Below are 15318 nucleotides of genomic sequence, written 5' to 3' on the forward strand. Positions count from 1 at the left end.
TTGGGTCAAGGTCAGAAATTGAAAAATCAGTTAAAAAGTGAAATATGTGCAATTTCTGAATGCAAGCTCCCAGGAAGAGCAGAGTTTGAACAGGGTATACCTCCTGTAATGCATGATGGGTGCATATGATTTTAAAACAATATGTACCTCTGCAAATATGTATTTGTTTCAAATCTAGATTTGTGTGTAAGTTGACAGGAGGAGTGGACTTTCTGCAGGCTGTAAAATGACATCACGCTGACTCACAGTTCATTCCCCAATCAAATGATAAATGGAAGTTTGACCAATTAGAAGCTGAGAGAGAGGTAGGGTCAGTGATGCTAGAACACACCCACATTCTAAACACATAAAAGCAGACAGACAGGACAGATAGGGACCTTCAAAATCCATCTGCCGCTGGAAGCTCTGCCGGAAAAATCCATACTTTACCTCCATCAACCTCCAGAAAGCCAAACTAGAGACTTCAATCTATCCAGAACTAAGAGACCAGACCAGAGAGAAAGCAGTGCTGTACCCAGAGAGACCCAGACCAGCAGAGAGAGCTGACCCAGATCACTGTGAAGTGCAGAGGCCAGACCAGACCAGACCAGAGTCCAGTCTAAAACCCTGACCAGATCCGTGATGAGGCCCATTTAATTCAAGAATATAGTGTGAGTACCCAGCAGAACTGTGTAGAACCAATCTCTTAGTTTAAATTCATCTAATTCAATCTATTTAACCTAAGTAGAACTGCCTCCTAGCTGTCACCTGTCATTTCTAGTTGCAAGCTGCACTTGTCATTTTGAGATTTTGAAATTTGCAAACCCAAAAATGACCTTTATTAAATCGCTCATATCTCCGCGACCGTTTGATAGCTTAGAATCGTAGCTTTGAATCGCACCAAGAACCGCATTCCTACCCCTTATAGTTTTACCGCAATCGCGGAACACGCATCCGCGAATTTTACCGCGATTTGCAATTTCTTCACATGTAAAAACTGCTGCTGTTTGCTTTCCATTTGCCAGAAATTCGTTTAACCTGCTAACTATCCCTGCATCATTGCTAGTGTGAGCCTGGACTAATATTAACTAGATACCACTCACCCTGAACCTCTGAAAGGGAATTAAAAGCGTTTCCAGCATATTTCTCATTCATTGCTAGCACATATCAAAGCATTTGGGCCTGTGTTTTCAAAACTCCTATCTGTGTTTTAAACTTCTGTTGTCTAAGCTTGCTGGATTGAACTGATTACATTGATTGCATTTCTGAGAACTGTGTTTTTTCCTCCCATTCCCTTGCATTGCATAAAGAGGGGGGGAGTGAATAGCCAGAGAAAAGTGATTACATTGTTTGGTTGAAATCATATTGAGTATTTTCTGTACTGCATTCATTGAATATTGCATCCACCTGAGCTTACATAAAGCATTCTGTACCACCTTATACTTTTGTTCCTATTCACCAGTGTGCTACCTTATCCATTCATGTCAACTCATTAGTGATTATAAGAAGTGTGTTAGTGCCAGATTCTCCGTTGTTAATCTTCATCATATCAGATTAAGTGTGCTATTCAATTATTAATTTATTATAAAGCGTGATATAATATATATTGTTTAAATTATCAAATAAACCCTTTTAACTTGCAAAACAGAACTACTTCTTGGCTCAGTGGGGTCAGGGGGATTCCAAGAGAGGGGTGTTATATAGGGGTAGTCATCCAGAACGCATGAACTGGACCTAAAGATATATCAATAAGGGTTTTCATTCAGTATTCTAGACTAGGCGTTAACTTAGCTGTAGTGCTGAATTGAATCCTCTTACAGATCATCAATTGCCAAAGGCAGCTACGGAGGGTCAGATTGGTTCAATCGGGATCTAACTGGATCGAATCACAGTTTATATTGGTTTGAAGATGAAAATAACAGGAGTACTGGCTGTTTTGCCTCTCAGGAGCTGTGCGTCCCACTATGGAAGCTCAGGGGCAAGAGTAGTCCTTTTCACAGGCTCCAAAACAAGGTGGAGGCTGGTACACACATGCAGGAGTCCTTCAACACAGTGAGGTACTGGGCACCAGTGTGGTTGGCAGAGTTGCAGGTCTTGCTCCAGCAGCATGTCACCCCCAATGTGCCCTGGGGATTGTTAGTGGACAGAGTTTACCTCTATCTTGCACTGTCTGGAGAAAACTACATAGAATTCTTGGGCTGTAAAATACAGTATTGATGTGCAAGTCGCCCATTACAAACATAATGATCTAAGCAACTACAGTGGGGGTGTAGCCGTCTCCTGCATATCACACGGGTTGCTTTAAAAAGGTTCCGATCACATGTCTTTCATTGGGTATGTAACTCTGCGTAAGCGCTTAAAAGTACCTAGCGCTTCTCCCATTAATATTTCATATTCTATGCGCCTATCCATGTCTATAGAGAACATTATGCACCAAAATAAGTGAGGAAAGGCTAACATAACTAAGTAGCAAACACTACAAAAAACCATGCCTGTAGAAAAAACACAGAAAATGCAAGAAATCAAGATGTATCACTCTGGGTAAGGAGACAGGCGGAGAAAAGGCAATAAAAAAACACAATGTTCAAAAAGGATTTGTTCTTGAGTTGCACAAGGGATTAAGGTGACCTAGCCAGTCTCTATGGCCTAACAATGAACAGGGGGTCAGTTATTGGCAATAATAAATTTGTAGTGTCTTGGCGGTTTGGCGAACCGGGCTTCTCAGTGCTGTTGGCCGGTTTCGGAATGTGACAGTCAGGGTAATACAGAAGATGTGGAGGCAGGGTTGAACTGAAGGATGCTGTGGATCAAAGCATTACTCAAGCAATGCAGATCGTGGAGATCACCAAGTTCTGTTTGACAGTCGAGGCTCAATGGCAGGCGGGCTTATGTAAGGATGTGCAAGGCAAGTTGTTTCGATGCAGTGTTCGAAGGATGCAGTACGGGAAGAATGTCAGGGTCGGTTTGATTGCCGACTCGATCGGTGGTGAAGAGGCTGGAGGTTTGAACAGCGGTTCACACTGTGCATTTTCAGCTGTGCTTCTTTGTTCGAGCTGAGGCAACAACATGCTTTCAGAAGGCCCAGTGCATCCGAAAACTGGTTTGAATGCATGGGACAGAGGATCAGAGATCGTAGATGGCCAAAGGCAGCTACGGAGGGTCAGCTTGGTTCAATCAGGGTCGAACTGGCTCGAATTACAGTTTATAGTGGTTTGAAGATGAAATGGCAGGAGTACTGGCTGTCTTGCCTCTCAGGAGCTGTGCGTCCCACTACAGTCAGCAGTCCTTTTCACATTTTCCATAACAGGGTGGAGGCTGGTACACACCTGCAGGAGTCCTTCAACATGGTGAGGTACTGGGTACCAGTGTGGTTGGCAGAGATCCAGGTCTTGCTCCAGCAGCATGTCATCCCCAATGTGCCCTGGGGATTGTTAGGGGACAGAGTTTACCTCTGTCTTGGACTGTCTGAAGAAAACTACATAGAATTGTTCGACAGTAAATTACAGTATTGACGTGCAAGTTGCCCATTACAAACATAATGGGCCTCATTACGAGGTTGGAGGTAGCCATACCCTTAATAAGGGCATGGCTACCCCCAAACTCGGGTCCTGCTCCGGGTCCCATGAAAGGGGAATTCCCGGGCCATTCCGACCTTGGTGGGCCTGTTAATTCCCCTTGCGCGGGACCCAGAGCCGGTACGTCCCCATTCCCATTTGAGTCCCCATAGGGCTCAATGGGAATGGGGAGGATGGTAGCAGCAGTACCATCCATCATGGTACCGTTGCTACCATCCTGTTCTGCTTGCGGGTGCCGCTCTGCACGCCTGGTCAGACCAGGCATGCAGAGCGGCACCCGAGAGCAAAACTCGTAAGGTGGCGGCATGGTAACAACGGCGCCGGTAGCACTACCAGCGCCGTTGTTGTTTTACCGCCACAATCGTAATGAGGCCTAATGAGCTAAGCAACTGTAAATCTGGGCTTATCCTGTCTTAAACACCTCTGTCTTGGACTGCCTGAAGAGAGCTAAATAGAATTCTTGGGCAATAAAATACAGATCTTTCAGGATCTAGTGCATGCCACCCTGGCTAGGAGAAGAACAATGAGACCCATCACAAAGTGCTTCAAATGAGGATGATTTGATACAGGTGGACATACCCATTTGTTTAACCATTCAAGAATGATTGCCAGATACACACGATCCTCACGCTGGATACGGGTCTCAAGTTCCTTAATATTCAGAACTCTATGGCAAGTACCTCTAGAGAGGAGAGTCGGGGCGCAGCGACTGGGAAAATGGCAAACTAGGAAATAAGAATGACAATGGGCCGAGCACGAAAAGTTGGACAAGACAAGAGTAGTAGGACATCCAAATGTTTGGAACAGAAGCAATCACTTGGAATACAACTCCTTGAAACCAAGGAGCAGCAGTAACCATATCGCCTTCCCTGGGTACAGAGACAATAGGATGCAATGATCGAGAGGGGCAATGGAAGGAGCTATAGAGGTAGAAATCTCTGATGAGCAAGACAAGTCTCGACTAAGGCAATCGAGTGAGTTAGGATGGCAGTATGGGGGGTTGTGCTATTGGTGAGGTGGTGAGGGTAGTGTGGAGACTGTAGGGGGAATAGGGGTCATGTTCAAGTTAATCTAGTCATAATTGGAATGGGTAAGGGGTATCCGCATGGGGAGTGAACGGAGGATTACTCAGGCCAGTGAGAAAGTTGATGTTATTGCAAGGGCCAATGAGGGGTACATATTTTTTTCTTTGGCACTGTGACGGTTTCAGGAGCATTAGCAAATGATCACGGGTGGATTCTGGGAGGTACATGGGTTGATTCTCTGGCCAGTACAAACAAGTGTGTAGCAAGGGGAAAAATGTGTCAGTGAAATGTGGATACCATAGACCAAAGCTAGAGGCAGAACGAATCCATGAAGAACAGTGGGGGCAATGAGAGGTGCAGTAAATATTAGGGGCCTCCATACCACTAACAAGAGCATTCAGTTCATCAGGGAACTGAAATCAAAGGGCATCAAGGTAGTAGCTCTCAGAGAAACTCACCTTAAAAAGCAAGACCAGAATAGGTTCGGGGGGGCAGACTTGCCACTCCAAATCCACTCAACAGCTGTAAACAAACGGGCAGGGGTTGCCCTGCTATTTCATAAAGACGTCCTCTTCAGGCAACCGAAGAGAAGACAATATCTAGAGGGATATTATGTAATGGGTCCAGGGACAAGAAAGCTCACAATAGCCTCATTCTACACCCACACACGGCACATAAAGTGTTAATTCTTCAATTCCTGAAGAAGGTAGAGGAAATAGCAAAGTGGTATATTATAATTCTGGCAGACATGCATTTGTGTAACGCTCACCTGATTCCCGCAGAGGCGCCGGTCTTGACTGGGTGAATGCCGTATCTTCAAAGGTGATGTGTAACACACGGTTGGCTCTTTGGGCTGGACCTCTCTGCACTGTATGTCTGACTCGAAGAGTAAGATGTCTGCAGATAGAAAATATGGGATTAATGAACTGGGGTTATTGGGTGCCTCTCTCCTCTTCCCTTTCTCTTCTCCTGTAGAACCCCAAAGGTTAACGCCCTCACCTTAGGTAAGTGAACGCCGAGCTCTCCATCTGCCTCGGGGCAGGGTGCCGTAACCAGTTTCTTCACTGGATAAGGGTGCAGGCCTGTTGACCTCAGAGGACTGCTGTCTGTCGTTAACTGCACGAACGGTAAGTTCTGGGCACTTCAAATGTCTTAAAAGTCTTTTGTAATGATATCTCTTGTTTTGCAGGGTTCCGGCGATGGCGGATGGCGGGCTGATGAGAGTTGAGGATCGAACCCGCGTGAGGAATAGAAGCGCCTGGAAGCACGTAAGTAAGCGCTTGTAGCCTGCTTCACGACGCGCACTAACTGTCCCTTTTATCTTGCAGGTACAAGTTCGGACCTTTAGAGAAGCTGAAGGGTGCTGGAATACCCACTGGATTCGGCGTGGGAAGGAGTAATGGCACGTGAGTAATAAAGTTGCCCAATGTCTTTAAACGCACCTACTTTTGTCTTTCAGATGCGGGATGCAGCGCCGAAGGCCTCCGGAGCGTGCGAAGAGCTGGTAAGCTTTTGTCTTTCAGATGCCGGAATGCAGTGCGAAGACCTCCGGAGCATGTGAAGAGTAGGTAAGCCTTTGTCTTTCAGATGCCGGAATGCAGTGCGAGGCGTTGGTGACAGCCGATGGACCAGGTAAGAGATGCGCTGCCACTGAAGACCGTAGTGCTAACCTGTTCTTTCTTTGTCTTTACAGGTGCTGCTGAAGACTGGATTCCAGGATGGTAAGCCTTTGTTCCCTTAGGCCCAGGATCAGAAGTAGAAGACACGATGAGCGTTCTGCTGCAGAGAATGCAGAATAACACAAAGCAAGATTCATCCATCGGGTGTGGTTTAAATAGCCTCCTGTAGTGCTTAGGTGTCTCCTTCCACAGCCTTGCCTAAGAAAAGAGTTCCTGCTTTCCAGAAGAGTTCCAGTGTTCTGAACCTAGGACGTGGCTCCTGCCCCACCCAACAGGAAAAGTAGTCCCAAACAGAAGAGGATCAGGGGTTCAACTGGCAGGTAAGTAAGCAGCATGGTCTGCTGCAGGTAAGTCCACCCAAGCATTATGAGCCCGGCGCTTCCAGCGCTGGGACTGGGCATCTTTATGAGCCTGGTGCCACTGGCGCCAGGACAGGGTCCAAAAGGTCCCAATTGGGACTGGCTGGCACTCGGAACCGGGATTATGGGTCTGCTTCCAAGGGAGTTGGGCAAGTCCTGATCTTTTGGAAGCAGAGATCATGACAATTTGGTAATGAATACTGACCTTGATAGATCCTTGCAGAACAAATACCCACAGACAGGTAACGCCACAGAAACTCCAGTTATCACTCAACAACTTAGGTCTAGTGGGCACATGGCAGGAGCTCAACCCGTAGACCAGAAATTACACTCACTACTCGCATGTTCACAAAACCTTCTTGAGGATCGACTACATATTCATTTCCCCAGCCCTAATAAGAGCCGTAACAAATGTGAACTTTGAACACACAACCTTATCAAATCACAGTATGGTGGTGGCATCTTTCCTAAATATAGAGGTCTATGGGGATTTTGGGAGACCTGGTGAGTGCTGATTACCTTAAAGAGATAGTAGAAGAATACTGGAGATTCCGCAAGGGGGGAAGCTGATATCACTGTCGGTGGCTCTGAACCAAATGCCAAACAGACAGAGAACCTGCTACTGGACAAGTGTCATGGCCACGGGCCCCAGAACACAAAAACCACACCATCTAGGTGACGGGGGCAATGGGTCACTTGACTCACTTTTGGACTCATAAACACAGGGACCCAGGCTGGACTAAGTCAGGGCGCCTTTGGTGCGAGGCTCATATAGAGATGTGAGCAGGAACACTTTATTTCAGTGCAGGAGTGCTTTTATTTTTACTTCAGTGCACACTTTATTTCAGTACAGGAGTGCTTTTATTTTACTTCAGTGCTGCAGTGCTTTTATTTTACAAGAACTTTCCAGGTGCTGCAAGCCTTTATTCCAGAGAACATCCCCATGTGCTGACTCATCGGGCGTGGCTCCCTAGGCCTGGTCTTCAGGTGCTGACTCATTGGGTGTGGCAGGGCGTGGCAGCATGCAGGCCAGAGCTACTGGGCGTGGCCAGGAACAAGACTATATAAACCCATCGATCCCTCAAGGAAGCGCTTCACATTACTTTGCACTTCCGTGCAACGTGACGTTCACCGCCGCCTGCACCATCTACTTGCCTCATGATCATGCAACAACAGCATCCTTACCTGGATCCTGGCTCGCATCTCACGGAAACACTCCATCTTCTTGGCAGATCCCGAATCGACACTGCAGCACCTGCCCTCTCTGTCCCACGAAGCCAAAGTTCTGAAACGAGAAAAGAAGACAAGTCAAGGTTAGAACTCCCGAAAACACCCAACCCAGGGTCGCGCCGCATTTAAAAGGCTACTTACCAACTGTCAGACCATCTCAGCCCCGCTCCTCCGTACTACCGGCTCCACTTTTTCTACCGCAGCTACCGCCGGCACCGCTACACCACCTGCAAGGGGAGAGAGCAGAGAAAAGAGACATTACATACAAAGGACAGAGAACAAACTTTGCAAATACAATTACAACAGTCGGAAGACAAGCGGGCAATTGCAAACAAGGGAAACACTTACCTACAAGAGAAGTGGACTAGTCGCAGCTGGCCTGGACTTCCACGACAAGGGACCAGTGAAGGAACTCGGTTCCCTTCAACAAGCACCCCTGCCAGAAGCAGCACGACAGAGAGCTCATCATCATCATTCAGCAGGTGAGCCTCAAGAGTAGTGCAACCCCAGGGAAGCCACATCTATGGAGAAGAGGTCTGGAGAAGGGGTCAGGGACTACATGGTTGCATACTCATACGACCCCCCTTATATTCATGCAGGAACCGCACTGCTCATCACCACAGTTCCCCACACAGACACAGAGGGAGGAACAGACAAGAGGAGTTTCATCCCTGGGAGGGCTGCGACCATGCCCCAACGCCTCCGCAGAGACCAGGTGAGCGTAACAACAAGTTGGGATGTAGGGAGACCAAATATAAGATAAATTATTCAAGACAAGCCCACAGGGAATGCTAGAGGTGAGAAATGAAATTCACAAATTAAGAGTCTAAGAGGGAGCGCGCACATTACTGAGACTAAAACAGGGCTTTGACGAATATGGCAACAAACCAGGCAGATGAAATGCCAACCAATTGAGCTAGCGAGAGAGAGAAAGGGCATGAAACACATAAAAGTAGGACCGTCAAGTAATTTTACAATACAATAAACTGTACCAGGGGGGAAATTCAGACTCTTCCCTCCGGAAAACATATTTGGAAGGCATGAACCTATCTACCATAATAGATGACGAAAGAGAGGCACTGAACACTCCCATAGAGCCCCTGGAAGTCGTCAAGGCCACAAAGTCCCTGAAGTCCCAGGTCCTGATGGCCTAACAGCCCCTTTCTATAAGCTATTATGTCAGATACTGGCAGACCTCTAAGCTAAGCTCTTCACCTCAATAAGAGAAGGCAGTGACCTCCCCCATCCATGAGAGAAGCACATTTCATGCTAATCCCTGCAGTCGGTAAGAACCCTAAGGGCTCCCATTATACAGGCCAGTTGCCCTTCTGAAGTTGGACATGAAAATATTTACAAAAATCCTAGTTAATAGAATGGAACGTCTCATACCTCATTGGTGGATCCAGACTTTGTAGTTGGCAAGAACATCTGATTGACAAAGCCAACAAAACGCCAGTCCACTCTCTGTCACTAACATTAGATGACGAAAAAGCATTCCATAGAGTGAATTGGGGCTTTCTCAAGGCTACTCTCACCAAGGTTAAATTCAGCCAAGGGATGACCAACATGATCTTGGCTAACTGTAAAAACCCAACAGCATGAATCCTAGTACATGGGGACTTGATAGACCCAATTTAACTCTCAAGCGGCACATGGCAGTGTTGCTCTCTCTCACCCATTTTATGTACCCTTGTTGTGGACCCACTGATGGCCCGGGTGCAATCCAACCCCAATATATCAGGCATAAGATTTGGGAAGACAGAACACAAAATAAATCTCTTTGCAGATGATGTCATAGTTAGCCATACCAATCCAAAAACCTCCCGGAACACCTACCAGATGAATTACAGATATTTCTCAAAATATCAGGGTTTTAAGATTAATGTTGGAAGTGGCGCTTTCTCCCTCCTCCTCTCTCCACCACCCGCAGTGTCAATCATGTCTCCTTCAGGGCCCAGCATGCATTGTAGCCCCTCTCCTTTCTTACACTCGACGTAGGAGACCCAAGATTTGAAAGAAAAGCAAAAATAGGGCATGGGCATGCAGGTATAACTGCCTGCTAGCAGTGTGTCCAGAAATTAGGCCTGGATGCCACTCACCGCCAAAACCGGAGCTCAGTGAAGTTCCACGGCCTCATGTACAAAATGACCAGCAGCCGCGTGTGCAATGCACAGCCTACGGCACGAAACGAAATGCCGTTCGATTCCGTTCCAGGGAATAAAATAGCAAATTTTGTCACTGCCGGGCCCAGGCATCATCCCCACTTGTCACCATTGTTGGGGGTTTGTCCCAACCTCCATGGGATGCTTGTAAACCCCAGAACACTTAAGGACCACACGACACACGTCCTTACTGTTCGGGCTTCCCGGACGCTCTGATTCGTCCGGGAACGCCCCCTTTATTTATACTGCACGCGGCGGCGTGCAACGTCACGCCGCCACATGCGCTTCCCTTCAAGGGGCAGCGCCACATCGGCCAAGAGTAAAAAAGGCCTCGAATGGTGGAGGAAACTGTGCCTTTCATGGTTCAGGAGAATGCCAGTGGTAAAAATTAATGCACTACCAAGACTACTATACCTCTTCCATTCGGTACTGATCCCACAACCCAAAAAGAGAATCAAGAGCAAGCTAATCAAATTTATATGGGACGGAGGAACTCCCACAGTATGTGGCTTCATAGTGCTAAAAAACAAAACAATTGACAAGGAGATAGGCAGCACTCAATGGCAAATACTAAAGAGATGGGTCTTCAATTTTTTCCTAAACTGGAGGTGATCCAAATGTTCTTCCATCTGAAAAGGGAAGACATCCGTTGACATCCTATGCTGAAAAGGCACAGCTGCCAGTCTTCTACCTTTCGTACAGAGGGATTCTTAGCAGTCCTTGTGATCTCGACCTAAGCTGATGATTTGGAGAATATTTTAAGAATTTCTCGCTAAGATATATGTGGCAGTGGCTGGCTGGAAGGAAGTGAAGGAAATCTGTAGCAACCCTTGTGTTCATGCTGGTACCAGTTTCTTTCCAAACCTTTCCGAAACTTGCTCCGCCTAGTTTCCTCAAAAAGGTGCGTGGTTGGGCCAGTAACATCAGGCTGTTAGAAAACAATGCGTGCTTTGGTGAGGCCATTTGTAGCCTAGATTTCAGATATTTTGAGGCATTACCTGAGAGACATTTAAAGACTATTACTAGCCCTTTGAATTTCAGCCGCTGCTCAATAGAGAGCCAATGTATTTTTTCTGATGTTCTGTAATATGAGATTGACGACTCAATCCACAAACAGCCCGTACTGCTCCATTTTGTATGGTTTGAAGACTCCTAATGCTAGCTTTAGAGGTTCCTATCAGAAGACTATTGCAGTAGTCTAACTTGGTGTTAACTATAGCTGCTGCAATGGACGCTCTATTAACTTCTGACTGATACGGACGTATTTGTCATAGAAGGTGAATAAAGAAGGCACATGTTGATTTGAGGTAAGACACATGCTTCTGAAATGTCAAATGGGCATCAAAGAACACTCCCAGGGTCTTTACATGTTCAGATACTAAAATGTTGTTGTCACCCATTTCAAAGGCCTTATAGCATGCGTCCATGTTTTTTAACCTATGAGGTGTACTAATGACCAACAGCTCTGTTTTTTGTCATTAAGGGCAAGAGAGTTAAGGGCAATCCACTTCTGGAATGCCTCATAAATCTCATTGATAGTAGCCAGATCATCTTTGTAGACACCAGATAGTTTGACAACTATCTGTGTGTCATCAGTTTAGTTGGCAAATTGTATGCCCATGGATTTTAACAGGTTGCATAGACATGTAATGTATATGTTGAAAAGTAGGGGAGACAAGCACGATCCCTGAGGTACACCACATGTGGCGGGAACTTTCAGAGACTTTGAGACTCCCTTAGCAACACAGGCCGTCCTAGGGCCAAGAAATGATTTAAGCCATATCACTGCTTCTGGGGAGCATAGGCCTATATTCTGAAGTCTCTCTGCTAAAAGATTTTGATCGACCAAGTCGAACGCCGAGGAAAGGTCCAACAGGAGCAGGAGAGCAGAGTTTCCTTCCTCAATGATTTCTGTTATGCTGGCCTTCAGATATAAGAGGGCCATCTCGGTTCCATGATTAGTTCTGAAACCGGACTGCTCCTTAGCTAAAATGTTGTTAGTTTCAACAAAGTTTTGAAGCTGTATATAGGCTATCTTGTCCAAGATTTTAAGTATGAATGGGACGTTGGTAATGGGACGATAGTTTTCCGGCATCAGGGGTCAAGATTATCCTTCTTTAGCAATGGGGTAATCCATGCCTCCTTTATGCCAGTAGGACCAACCGCCTCGTCAAAGGAGATATTAATGAGTTCTGTGACCCACAGTGTAAGGGTGTTTGCAAATTCTTTAAAAAGTGTAGTGGGAAAGATATCCCCCTTACATGATGTAGGTTCAAGCCCTTCGATAATCACCAGAATCTCTTCCTCTGTCATTCTAGTGAATGAAAAAAGTTTTATCATTTGATCTGGCAACTCCAAGAGTGAAGGCATTGGGGCTTCGGTTAGAAATTGAGATTCAATCTTTTCCCTGATGCGGTCTTGGTGAAGCTGGGTCTTCTGACGGAAACTGTCAAGTATATTCTGGCACCAGTCATTGTTAATATCTAACCTATGTTCAGTAGTCTGGCCTTTAAGCTCTGTAAGGATTGAAAAGAGTTCTTTAGATTTTATCAAGGCCTTTTCAATTCTGTCATTGAGAGACAATTGTTTTGCCTCCAGAGTAAGGTGTTTGTACTCTTTAACCGCTATTTTGTAGGTCAAAAGATTAGAAGGAGAGGGGTGGTCCCACCATCGACGTTCACATTTCCTTTTATTTCTCAGAGCGGAAATTATATCGGGAGAGAAACAGAGTTTAAATCCTTTCTGTTTCTTATTTTTTTCTTGACAGAGAGGGGAAAAGACATCAAAAGCTTTATTACTAGCATTTCTAAAAGTGGTGGTGAATTCTTCCAATGGTATTTTTCCACCTAAAGGTGGTAATAGAGGTTGTGTGGTGGATTTGAAGGCATCAGCCGTAATATTTTTTATATTGCGTGTTTCAGTCACAATGGTTGTTTTCTTCGGGGCAGAGTCGAATTTTAATGGTAGTACAAAATGCACCATAAAATGATCAGACCAGGGGCATGATTCTACATTTTTTAAGAAAGATTCAATATTTTTTGTTAGAATCCAATCAAGTATGTTACCAGCTTTATGAGTTGGTCTAGCCAGCAGTTGTGCAAAGCCAAGGGAGGATAGTGTTTGCAGTAGGGATTGGACCTCCATATCCTGCAGGTTGTTAGCCCAGAGATTAAAGTCTCCTGAATGGCAACAGCCGTGTTTAGTTTACATAGGCCTCCTATGAGTGCCAGTAGTCGCTCTTCAAAAAGAGGGGTCTCTCTTGGAGGTTTGTATATAATTATTAAGCTTAGTGAGTGCTACTGTAGTCGAGCCAAGGCAACTACTTCCTTCCATATAGAGGAATACCTATGTATCCATGCTTGGATTGGACATGCTGTTGCTTCCTTTCAAGCTCTTCCCAAAGTTTCTTGCATAATTTCCACTTTCTTGTCCCTTCTCTTAAACTGCCTGCAGGTCCTGCCCAACTGTTTCAGCGCATCGGATTGGCTGGGGCCATGATAGGTTCGTTTCAGGTATTTGAATTGGTTTATTTTTCTAATTTCCTCTAAGAGATGTTCAAATGGCTCTATTTGGCTTTCCTGACAACGGTTAATCAGGTGTTTTCATCACCTGCTGTTCCTCATCTTTAAATGTGGTGCATAGCATCCCCACAATCTTGTAAAAATTCTTGTGAGTGAGCAGGTATCTGTAGCATTCCACATCTTCAGAATGTTGGTCAGAGGTGTCTCAAGGTTTCTCTCCCCAATTGCGAGAACTGCTGTTCTCTGAATCCAGTTTTAGGTAGGTTTGGGAACTCCTACTTTTACATCGTGTACACTCTGGCCTACGCTTTCTGAACACTGTGCCAGTTGACCGGACGGCTTTCTTTGCCTGCCAGTAAAGGTTTTAATATGGGGAACAACCCATCTAGTACATTTCAGTGGTATTTCAGATATTGGGAATGTATCATGCAAGTTTGTATGAATGTCATGTATCCAGGTTTCACTAGAAATCCTAGAAGATATATATTAGCCTGTGATATGAATACGAATCAGAAACACCTCTATGGGTGTAAGAATGCATCTTTCACTGCACCTTAATCTGAGACCATGCTACCTCAATCTAACCCCCAAGCACTCTAATGAAGTCATAGAGCCGTAATCTATCCCACAAACCTTAATATATCCCCTCTGCATCCTGATCCAACCCAATTTCAAACCTCCACTTGAAACTCCCTCTCTCCAGCACCCAAAAGAGTTGCAATGGTGCACTGAATTAGAACTAAGGCAAAGGTTGGTAGCAGCCTAGCAGGCCAGAGCAGATGAATGGCTTATTTTTGGAAGACTGGGCAACGTGCATGAGGGATGTTAGAAGCTGCTTGCATGGGGGTCCGTGTGGAGAAGTGTGGTAGGTGCATGGCAGGCATGTCAGAGGAGAGCAACATATCAATGCTCTCACACGCCATATTTAAGACTCTGAACCTGTATGCCAATGAAAAGGCCAGAAACTCTCTGCAGGAGTGATCATAAAAAGGCTGAAAGGACGCTTCAGAATTGGTAATCAGTCCAAAAACCTTACGCCATGCATGGAGCTAAAGCCCCTTTAAAGCCTGAACTAAAAAAGAAAGACAGCCCCTCACCCAACTGAACCTATTAAAAAATCATATTGTTACACCAGTGCAGATTCAGACTTCTTGAGGATTGGCTTCACAGCAGTGCTCATTGAACCACTCTTCAAAAGCAGATTCTTGCAGAAGGATGCAGGATGATAAATGCAGGGCAAGTAAACAACTGAATTGAAATATTACTCATAGCTTCTGGTCTAGTGGTAGTACATGTTAGGGACATTTGAAAGTTCTGCAAGTTTCCCTTTGTTACCTTCGAATGGAGAAATTAGTGAAGAAATACTGGGGTTTGGTAACGGTGACAGGCTGCACTAATAGACCGCCTCTTTTCTCACTAAGAAAAGGAAAAAACGTTACAGATCGATGGTCTACTCACGGTTCAATACGGAAAACTTGGGCTCAGTTCAGAACACGATAGAGGCTTCTTGGGATTCACTGAGATACCCTATTCAGGGACACCGCCCTCGTGGAAATTGCAATGGATGCTGTCTGACTCTAAAGCCCACAGAATAGTTTGCCAGGGATATATCAGGTGGAGAATTAAGAATTTCACCAATTGTAATTTATGTAATTAAATCTAACTGTGAGCTGTTATATAATCTGGTGGCAACCAGAAAGGGCTCAATGCGATTAAATGAATACCGGAGCAGGATCCAGAATTGGACTATTTCAGCCCCTCTGGTGCAACACGTTCAAATGAGGAAGC

This window comes from Ambystoma mexicanum, chromosome 6q (genome assembly GCF_040938575.1).
Source record: "Ambystoma mexicanum isolate Mex_15411 chromosome 6q, UKY_AmexF1_1, whole genome shotgun sequence".
Lineage (NCBI taxonomy): Eukaryota > Metazoa > Chordata > Amphibia > Caudata > Ambystomatidae > Ambystoma > Ambystoma mexicanum.